Consider the following 11,098-nt stretch of genomic DNA (forward strand, 5'->3'; position numbering starts at 1 on the left):
GTAAACTAAAAATTGACAATTACTTGCTGCAGAACCTATTTTCCAAGCCACGATTATCAAATTATTTCTTCTGATGCCAGTGTGTAAAGGTACTACAGGGCAAATGGGATCAGACAATACTTCAATCCTCTCTGATACATGACAAATAATTTTTTAAAAGATTTTATGTATTTTACACAGAGAGATCACAAGTAGACAGAGAGGCAGGCAGAGAAAAAGGAGGAAGCAGGCTCCCTGCGGGGCTCGATCCCAGGACCCTGGGATCATGACCTGAGCAGAAGGCAGAGGCTTAACCCACTGAGCCAACCAGGTGCCCTGAGAAATAATTCTTAATGACCCTTCTGTTCCTTCCAGTCTCAGAACTCTAGGATTTCAATTTTTCTGTTCAATTTCTATGTAGGCAACTGTATATAAAGGACTAAATTTGAGTGGCCTTTGTTGTGGTATCACATAGGACAAGCCACACACACTTTTGAGTCCAACTTACTGTCATGACACCTTTTTCCAGTGACTCTCTGTACATACCAGCATTATTTCCCTGATTTTATTTCAATCTTTAAATGGTTTCTGTAAGTCCCCTGTCCCTCAGTCCCTCAGCATTAAAAGGAGTTACTCATTTGCTTTACTTTTTTCTTGATAACTGAATCTACAGATGAAATGTCACATGCCTATCCTATTACTTTGCCAAACAGCATATTAATGATTAATGGACACTGTCGGCAATAATATCCTCATTTTAACAGGCAAATCTGTTCTATCCAAAGACTAGTGGCTACAGTATGAAAGATACATTAGCCAATTCCTAAGCAGAGACAGTAGAGTTACTGCTAAACAGCATCACCTCTAGAATTAAAACTGCCACATCTCAAGCTCGGTTTTGGCTAGTTGGTTAAAGTGGACTATTTAACCTCTTTGTGGTGCCTTAGTTTCCCCATCTGCAAATTGCGGATATTAGTTGTACTTTCTCCTAGGGTAACTGTGATGCTTATACATGTGAAAACATGAAAATCTCTTATAAATCTGTAGTACATAGTAATTTTCAATAAACAACCGCTATTCCTGTCATCTTTTATACCTCTTTTGTGAAGAATAATTACGTGCTAACTTGGGCAAGTCTTCCTACCTCGATTATAGGAAGCTGTACCTGAAAGTATTACGACTTTGATTAGTGAGATAAAATGAGAGATACTTGAGTTTAAAATACACTTATAAAAATTTTGAACACTGTGACATTTATTCATAGGTATTCACTAATGACTTTAAAGACAACAGTCATTTTTTAGAAAACTGAAAAGATAAAGAGAACCCTAGTCAGAGTGGCCATTCCTATTCTTCTCTAGATATTAGTTGACGTCACCTTTGGTTTTGGTAGTGTTTAATTTTTATTTTAAAAACTTTTATATTGAACCTACTCTCCCACATCCTGCATTATAAAGTTGATCCAACTCTGAATGCTCACCCTCCCATCCTTACTCCCAATCAAACTGCTTCGTTTTCTTTGGAAGGCTACATTCACAACTCACTTTTATTCTTTCCAGGCTCAGCTAGCCGCTTTGTACAGTAGTTCATGCTGCACCAAGGTGTCTTGAACTAACTCTCCATTCCCTGATTCCTCTATAGCTCACTCCTTTTTATCAGAAATCTACTCCCTTTAGTGTCCACCAGAGGATACTTTGTCTTTATAGACCTGCACTGAAAAATGAGAAAACATGTTTACGAATGTGGGGCAAGTGGGACGCCTGGGTGGCTCAGTTGGTTAAGCAGCTGCCTTTGGCTCGGGTCGTGATCCCAGGGTCCTGGGATCGAGTCCTGCATCGGGCTCCTTGCTTGGCAGGGAGCCTGCTTCTCCCTCTGCCTCTGCCTGCCTCTTTGCCTGTGCTCGCTCGCTTTCTCTCCTTCTGTCTCTGACAAATAAATAAATAAAATCTTTAAAAAAAAAAAAAGAATGTGGGACAGGTGAAGTGGTCTTTGCTGACCACCTATATACTCTCAACAATGGTCCATGTGCCAAAAGAAACTCTGATAGAGGAGTATCATTGGGGATGGAATGGGGAATAATAGGCTCATGAGACTACTTAATGGAAAATGGGTCAGAAGGCAAGTGTGGTTATTTTAATAACTAACTTGAAATGTATTAATAATAGTAGCCTGTTACAAAGGATCCATTTTTATATAAAGAAGGTTAAAGAAACTGGTATGTGGAAGGCAAGGAGATAAAAAGGACTATGTAAGATAATGCAAAAAAGGAAGACCATATCGGGCGCCTGGGCGACTCAGTCAGTTAAGCATCTGCCTTCAGCTCAGGTCAGGATCCTCTGGTTCCTGGGATGGAGTCCTGAGTTGGGCTCCCTGCTCAGTAGAGAGCTTGCTTCTCCCTCTCCCTCTGCTGCTCCCCCTGCTTGTGCTCTCGCTCTCTCTCTAACTCAAATAAAGAAATAAATAAAATCTTTAAAAAGATTGGGAAGACGATATCATGGATGAAATCCTTAGAATATAGAAGAAAACAGGATCCAGGATATAGAGGGAGAAGTTAACTTTGGAGAACAGGGGTTCTTATTTTTTGAAGGTAAAGCAAGAGAAGTAAGCACAGAAGTGATAAATGTCTAGAGGCAGAGGAGAGAAGCTACTAAAGATGACATCTTCCTTATCCATCTCCTTTGCTTCTGTTTTCTCTGTGCAGCATGACAAGTAAAATTGCTGAAATTAGGGGATATGGGAGGAAATACCAAAGTTGGCAAGAGTTACAGAAGTGTGGAGCCTGTCTAGGAGTATAGGAAAGGGAGTCAACACGTAGACTTGGCATATAAAAGGATTGCTGACTGGTTTTGAGGGCCCAGCTGGGGCTGGAGACTATAAATGTGTAGTTTTGTTAGCTTTCTCCAGTAATGCTCAGAGATCAGAGTTGAAAATAGGGCGGATTAGCCCAAAGGAGTGGAGGTAAAAGGTGGGGCCCGGGAAAGGGCAACGAGGAATGGAGTGTGGAGAAACATGGTGATTGGCGTAAGGGTCAGGCTAGGAAGGAAATGAAGTGAAACCAAGAGGGTGCCTGGGACATCTTATGAGGTTGAAAAGCAGATACAAAAAAAGCTTGGTGTGGCGTGAGTGGATACTGAAAGTCATAATCTGAGCGTAGTATTTCTGAACTTAAAAGTTTAGAAAGTGATGTATTTCAGGGGTGTCCACGGGGCTGAGGACAATGGGAAAAAAGAGGTCAAGGAATTATGAGGCTTGACTATTATTTGGAAATCATCATAAATAATGAAGTCTCTAGAAAATGGCAAGATTAAAAATGGACAATAAGAAGAACTAGGTGCCAAAAATTTCAGTGAGGCTGTAGACAGCAAAGACAAGAAAGAAATGCTGAAATGCTGTAAGCATCAATAAAACATCACTTAAATAAAAGTAGAAGAGACTGGTTCTAGTATGCTGGAAGTTAAAAAAAAAAAAAAAAAAGAACTGGGAGAGATTCACCCATAGAGTTAAGTCCTTCCATTTGGAAGAGTAATAAGACTCATGAAGTAGGGAGAAGCAGAGGATAAGAATTCACTACATCTCACAGATGTAGTGAAAAGAAGGGCCATCTGTACCCCAGTGTTTATAGCAGCAATGGCCACGGTCGCCAAACTGTGGAAAGAATCAAGATGCCCTTCAACGGACAAATGGATAAGGAAGATGTGGTCCATATACACTATGGAGTATTACGCCTCCATCAGAAAGGATGAATACCCAACTTTTGTAGCAACATGGACAGGACTGGAAGAGATTATGCTGAGTGAAATAAGTCAAGCAGAGAGAGTCAATTATCATATGGTTTCACTTATTTGTGGAGCATAACAAATAGCATGGAGGACAAGGGGTGTTAGAGAGGAGAAGAGAGTTGGGGGAAATTGGAAGGGGAGGTGAATCATGAGAGAGTATGGACTCTGAAAAACAATCTGAGGGTTTTGAAGTGGCGGGGGGTGGGAGGTCGGGGTACCAGGTGGTGGGTATTATAGAGGGCATGGATTGCATGGAGCACTGGGTGTGGTGGAAAAAATAATGAATACTGTTATGCCGAAAATAAATAAAAAATAAATTAAAAAAAAAAAAAAGAATTAATCCATCTCCACTTGAGGGATCTGTTAGGAAGCAGGCAAGCTTCTATAGGAGTAATCCAAGCAGGAAAATTCCAGATTTTGGTTATAGCAAGGAGGTGGAGGAAGTGTTCAGTGAAAAAGCCTAGGATCCTTCCTTTCCGGTACATTGCTGTCCAAAAGAACTTTCTGCAATGATGGAGATAGTCTGTATCTGCACCCCCCAATAGGTAGTCACTAGCCACTTGTGGTTGCTGAGTAGCTAAAATGTGGTTTGTGAGACTGAGGGACTGAATTTATAATTTTACTTCATTTCAATTAATTTAAATTTCAATAGCCATTATGTGTATGTAAGTATGTAGTATGTGGTTCTAAAGGCTGTTCGACAGCTGTCAATTGATTTATGCTTAGTTATTAATAGGTAATGACAAAAGTAAGTTACCCCTCTAAGTGGATGTTTGTATTTAAAGGAGACAGTGACTGAAACCGGAAACTCCTCAGCGTAGAATTTCAAGTGCTGCTGCAAACCATGAAGGCTACTAATTTGGGGGTCAGAAGCCCTTTCTAGTGCTTCTCAAATTCATTCAGGTAACAGTTCCTCTGTGAACAAAGTTAACGCTAATGAAGAAAATTGACTTTACGAAATGCCAACTATATATACAACCTTGTAATAAACAAGTATCTTAGTAAACTGCAGATGGCACAGTCTTAAACACAGCTGAAAGGAGGAAGGATTAGACGGGATGAAGTTGAGATGCTGGGTACAGGGAGGGAAAAAAAACATAATTAAGATTCCTGCTCATGTGCATCTTATTTGAGCTCCTGCTTTTACTACATCATTTGTGTATAAAATGTCAGAAATGACTGCCAAAGTGTTGTTGTGTGTGACCATTAGATTCAATCTGCTAGTGACTGGCTAAATAATAGCGCAGCTTAACCTCTTGGTGGGTTTCAATGTTCCCCGTTTAAAATGGAGATCACGAGTGCCTGGATGGCTCAGTGGGTTAAGCTGCTGCCTTTCGCTAGGGTCATGATCTCAGGGTCCCGGGATGGAGTCCCGCATCGGGCTTTCTGCTCCGCGGGGATCCTGCTTCCCTCTCTCTTTCTCTCTGCCTGCCTCTCTGTCTACTTGTGATCTCTCTCTGTCAAATAAATAAATAAAATCTTAAAAAATAATAAAAAATAAAATGGAGATCACGAGGCTGTTTTGCTGCCACGTTGTCAGTATATTTTGAAGAAAGCCCCTGATGGATGGATCAATTGATGGAACACTCATTGAGCTGGTGATTGGAGGTTTCTGAGACTCGAGAGTATACAAGTTGTAGATAAAATAATATAGGTACACTGGAGCAGTGACAAATAAATGATAATAATAAACAAATACAGCTTTGTGCAATAACTTAAAAATTTTGAATGCTTAATATCTGTGTTCTTCACAATAAGCATATAGGATTAATATATTATTACATTAATGTATAACATACTAACATATGTTATTATATTACAATAATATATGTTATTAACTCCAACTTATGGTCAGGCTTTCCTGGTTTGCTCATGGCTATCCAGGCTGTTAGTGATACTAATTTACTATTTCTTCCACTAGACAATGCTAATCTTTACCAGATGCGCTAGTAAAATAATCTCAATACAAGCACTATAGATTCTTATTTTGTGAGATATTCCATTGCTATAAAAATTGGGTGGTAACAGATTCTTTGATGATAATGCCGAATAGCCGGAAGCTTCTGGAGACACGTTAACCTGGGACTTATTTGCCTGGAGACTCAGAAAGCGACTACCTTCTTCCATCTCAGAACTTGAGCAATTGATTAAGAGTAGCTGAAGATACTTGATGTTGGTTTTGGACAATCTCTCTCAAATTTTGTTTTAATTTTTGTGTTTCCCTTGAGTAGAGAGAAATAACTTTGACTTGAAGGAAATAAATGGGATAGTAAAATAACAGAATTCTTGCTGGCTTCAGATTGTTATTCAGATGTAGGTATTCACCAGCTAAATGCAGAAATATTCCTAAATAATTAAATTACAAATGGTAGTGGTAATCCTGCACATCTCTCATGATTTTAGAATTTATTTTTCAGACGAAAAATCCACGGCCTGTAAACTGCTGGGGGGTGAGATGCCCATGTTTGCTTAAACCTTTGGTGGATCAGTCCAACACTGTATCAGAGATGCTAGGTTTTTAAGATTTTACCTGTATTGTTAAAGAAATAAACATCTTTTCCCCAGGTAGTCTTGAAAGAACAAAGAAAATATTTTTTTATTCCATTGCCGTAAATTAATCTATAAGAATACCTTGAGAGATGGAAGGAAAAAAATCCAATGTTACCAATAAAAGGAGAATATCTAACTCATCATAGGTCTTGTTATGAAAACCATGTGAAATGTAATATATGTAATGCTTCTGGCTCCATGCCTGGCATCCAGCAGGTTTGCAAAAATGTCAGCTCTCACCTCTTCCCATGAATTCATACTGCACCAAAGCCTGTCATGTTATTGTCTGAAAGTATCATCATCCTCATCCATGACAGCTCTAGATACAGATCCCTCAGGAAAGCATAGGAAGGGTTAATAACCTTCTATAGATTATGCAGATAGAAAAACACTGCCATTTTTGACTTAAGCACCCCAGATCCTACCTTGAAATTGCAATCACAAGCCTTATCCAACTTCGGAATTTCAGGACTTACCTTGGGCTTGTTGCTGTAGATGATAATAGCTAGTGGGAAAGAAATTGCATGGATGAAATAAATAAATATTTTGCTTCCTCCCCCAGAGGATTAGAACATATTTAAGGACTAAAAAAAATAATTATATATTTTCCCAAAATACAGAAAAAAACTATTTAATTACCCCCATCCGTGGCAGGGGTGAGGTGTGTGGGGGAAGGGTGGAAATACCTCTCAAAGATCAAGGAATCAGGGTGCAAAAATATTATTCTCTTCCTAAAGGATGATGTTCAAGGTGACTTAAATACTGCCAGAAACAAACAAACAAACAAAAAAACAAAGCACCAACCCACAATGATTATGGTAGATATCTTCTTTTTCCCCCCTGTGGGGCATGTCAGTTTGCCCTTTTCATTGTGTCTACACATCCGTGGTCAACTACAGTAACACCTTGTTTCTACCGTGTTCATGGTTTGACTGTCAGAATGGCTGATCTGTGGATAAACTTCTTTAACATTTAAACTCTAGAACCCAGATGTCCTTTTGCACCACTGCGTGTGAGGTCACGAATGTCTGCAAACTGGGGAGCTCAGTGGTTACTCACTGCGCAGCGTCTTCCCCAACCCCAATCATTTTAGCTAAGTGCTATTCCCCCTAGAGCAAGGTTCCCTCCGTTAGCCTGCGTAAAATGTATGTGGTGAGGGGCATATGCACTTAGTGGCTCAGCAACCAGAGGTTTCCTTGGATGGGACTTGTGATGGTAAATATTAATGAAGAAGCTGAGCGGTACTGGCAATGATTCTCGACCAAATTAGATATTCTCTAAGTGCCAATGTCGCCCGCTGAATCTGAGTGGAGGAATGCTGTTGCTTAAAATAAAGGGGTCTTGAACACAATACTTGATCACCTCAGGTCGCATACTACCCGACCGGAAGCAAAAGGCAAAGGGCACGGCGCAAAAAAAAAAAAAAAAAAAAAAAGAGAGAAAGAAAGAAACAGACACAGGGACACGTTTTGCAATGACGAACTTTATGTGGCTTCAGGAACAGCAACCTGTTCTCACACTTAGCAATTCCGAGGTACACTGTAAGACTGCCGGTCAGGTTAAACTGAGTTAATGAACCGGAATAAGAGGCAGCACTGGAGACTTCCGCAATCCTCTTCAAAATATAGTGACTTAGGTAAACTAATTAATAAAAGGCTCGCTGAATGCCCTTATACTCTCCTCTTAAACTTACGTGACCATCAGCAGCGCTGTTCAAATTCAGCCCACAGCTGTTAGACCCAGACACAGATCCGCAGTGTTCATCTCCCCGGAGTTACCCGTGTTCACTCAGACCCTCCGAAAACTGGGGTCGGTTTTTAATGAGAACATCATAGAAGATCCCTCGCCCCGTTTTGCTCCCACGATCCCAAGCCTTGTGCCCCCCTCCCACCTTCCTGAAATCGGATTTCTTAAAAACGTAGCCCGTATCCCCAATTCAGTTGCACCTTCCGCAGCCAGAACCTCTGCCCAGAGACACCCGCGTTCACTCTCCCCCCGCCCTTCATTTCTTGAGACCCCCAAGCCCGCCTCCTGTTTCTCTCTCAGCAATCCGGGCGCTGAATTCTCGAGACCACCCCCCCACCCCGCCATCCGCCCAGTGCCTTCATCTCCAGTCCCCGCTTCCCAACCTCCTTTGAGGTTTCAGTGCCCCCCCCCCCCCGTGAAACTAATAACCTCTCTCCTCCCAGAGACCCCAGTCTGTCCGTGAGCTGCGCGTTCGGAGTCCTTCCCTACCCCCCGCTCCCCACCTCCCGCTCGGACCAGCGCAGTTCTGCAAGCTGCAACCATCCGGGACCTGTCCCCGCTCCCCACCCCATCCCCCGCCTAAACCGTTAGGGTCTCGGCTATCGATGCCGCCCGGGGCTCCAACTTACCACAAGCGTCCGGGAGGAAGACAAGGCAACGGTCGCCGCGGCGGCAGCTAGACGACAAACGGACCCGGCTGCAATCGCCCAGCGGAGCCCGCGGCAGTCAGTGCGCTGCGCTGCGCTGCGCGCCGCAATCTCGCGCCTCGGCGGAGGGAGGGACGGAGGGAGCTCGGCGCGATAGTAAGCACCGGCGAGTCGACCTCCTCTGGGCGACCGTGCACCCCCGGACAGGTTTGGCTGGTTTTGCTCCACTATCTTACTCTAGCTTAGTAACTGACCACCTCCAGCATCTCTGCACTATTCGCGTCTTCTTTCTTCTTCGATGGCCCCTAACTAACTACACTACTCTAAACGGACGAAGGCCATCACGCGAGCGCCACGACGATCTCGACGACTCCGACGACAACGGTGTGCAAGAAGGAAGAAAAGTTCATATGCAATCGCAGGTAAGGGGCGGCAGGCCGATGGAGCAGCCAAGGTTGGCAATCTAGCTGCTCCAAAGGCAGGATCGGAAATATCGGTGCGCCGTAGGCTGTGAGCTTCCTCGGCGAGCACCAGAGCGCCTACCCCGCGCTGGCGATGCTGCACCGCTCTCTTGGGCCAAAACAGGAGGAGGGGTGGAGCCAAGAGCGACCAATCAGCGCTCAACGTTACACTGCCCCCGGCCTGTTTGGGCCGTCTCTTAGTGCATCTGGAACCTGCTGGCAGGGGGCGCGAGACCCCATGGTGGTGGTGGTGGAGGTGGTGATTAACTTGATTTATGAGGCCTGGAGACTGGTGGGGGTACCGGGGTCACGGGGGCGTCTGTCTCAAGAATGCACCCTTAAAAATTGAAAAAAAAAAAATCTTCCCAAACACACACACACACACACACACACACCCTTAACATTTTCTAAGTCTCATAAGTTCTACCAAGCTTTGAAACTCCTTCGGAGATTCCAGGCTCCAACTCCTAATCCCTTTCCCCAACTGGAACAACTGAGGCATTCACAAGGTCAAGCACATTTAGTGAGCAAAGGCCGAGGTTCTCGGTCCCTCTTTCCCCTTTGTCCCTAACCTCAAATGCAGTGAAGGGAGAAAGGAAGACTCTTGGCCTCATGCCCCAAGAGGGCACAGCTTAGTCTCCTTCTTGACCCCACAGCCCTCGCTAGGTGCTTAGAAAGACATCCCCAAGAAACACACTTAGAAAGACACTGCCTAAAGGAGGGCAGTTCCTTTGGGTTTCTGAAGTGGGGCTGCACCTATTTCTCCGGTCCAGAGCCCGAGGCCCACAGCCAGTTGGTTGTCCAGCCGCTGCGAGGGCTGCCTTGGCATGGTCAAGACAGCAGGGTAAGGAGGGAACAGCAAAAGCTCCGTTTTAGCAACTAACGGGATGCCTAGCTGCAGTCCCGCAAGGAGAGCTCTTCTCCACTGGCTCCCAGGCGCCACGGGGCAGGTGCCTGCGGTGTCCGGGCTGCCCCGGGAGAAGGGGGGTGGTCGGAGACACCTTGACCACAACACCTAGGAGGTACCAAGACCAAACTTAGAGATGGAGAAGATCCCACTGAGAGGGGGGCAAAGGAGATTACTTCTAAGAAGAAATGGGATGGGGGGTTGTCTCCGGTCTTGGCTGAGGCTGCGTGGCGATATACCGAGGGCCGCGGGAGAAGTGGGGACTGGATCCCTGCCGGTCCCTGGTAGCTGCACCTAAGAAAGAGATCGAGACCCCGGTTTGGCTACTTAAGACCAGATCGCAGAGCGCCGCCGATTATGTGGATCAGGCGACAGGGGAAGCCGTACAGCAGCTAAGAGGATCGAACTCCAGGGAGTGCAGAGGGAAGGAAGCATCTGGCTGCTCTGGGGACCTTTCACCTCATTAGCCCCAAAAGTTAGGGTTGGGGAAGGAGGTGGGAGCAATGCTAGGAGTTGGGTCCTATCCTTATTCCCAGTCACTTCTTTCTGTGCCTTGGTTTCCCAATTTGGAAAAGGAACGTATTGGTTTATTTCAATAGGGCTTTTGGGAATCCTAGGATTCCCTCCATCTCCACTGAATTAAGACACTTCTGCAGCGTTCTGATTTTAATTTGGCAGTGAACATACTGTCCGCACCCAAGTTCTGTTTCGCAAAGGAAAAACCCATCGCAGTTTTCTTCATTAAACAGTAGCATCTGTTGAATGCTACTGTATGATGCCGCCCCGGTGGCGGCGACAGCGCTGCCAAGTCCACGGACTGCACAACGTTCACATCTTTAGAAATGCTATGTTAGCGAACAGTAATTTATAAATATTGAAGAGGAAAATGTATGTCTTCTTTTTAAATAATTAAGCACTCATCTTTTAAAATTCCCCAAGTATCCTTTTTCTCTATCCCCGTGAGCACACGTTGCTTCGTTCTGGCTTTTGTGGAGGGACTTATTTATTTTGTTGGAAGCTGAGACATTA

At 44.2% G+C, this 11,098-nt stretch overlaps 1 protein-coding gene across 2 annotated transcripts in view; it reads right to left on the reverse strand.

The window, feature by feature from the left end:
• Window positions 1-8,739, reverse strand: part of HTR2C (5-hydroxytryptamine receptor 2C) — a 299,042-nt gene extending 290,303 nt beyond the window's left edge. For both annotated transcript variants that reach the window (XM_044235481.1, XM_044235480.1), the window contains exon 1: window positions 8,684-8,739. The gene's annotated coding sequence lies outside the window, so the exon portion shown is untranslated. The remainder of the gene's footprint in view (window positions 1-8,683) is intronic.
• Between the last annotated feature and the right edge of the window lie 2,359 nt (window positions 8,740-11,098).

Source organism: Neovison vison, chromosome X, assembly GCF_020171115.1.
Source record: "Neovison vison isolate M4711 chromosome X, ASM_NN_V1, whole genome shotgun sequence".
Classification (NCBI taxonomy): Eukaryota; Metazoa; Chordata; class Mammalia; order Carnivora; family Mustelidae; genus Neogale; species Neogale vison.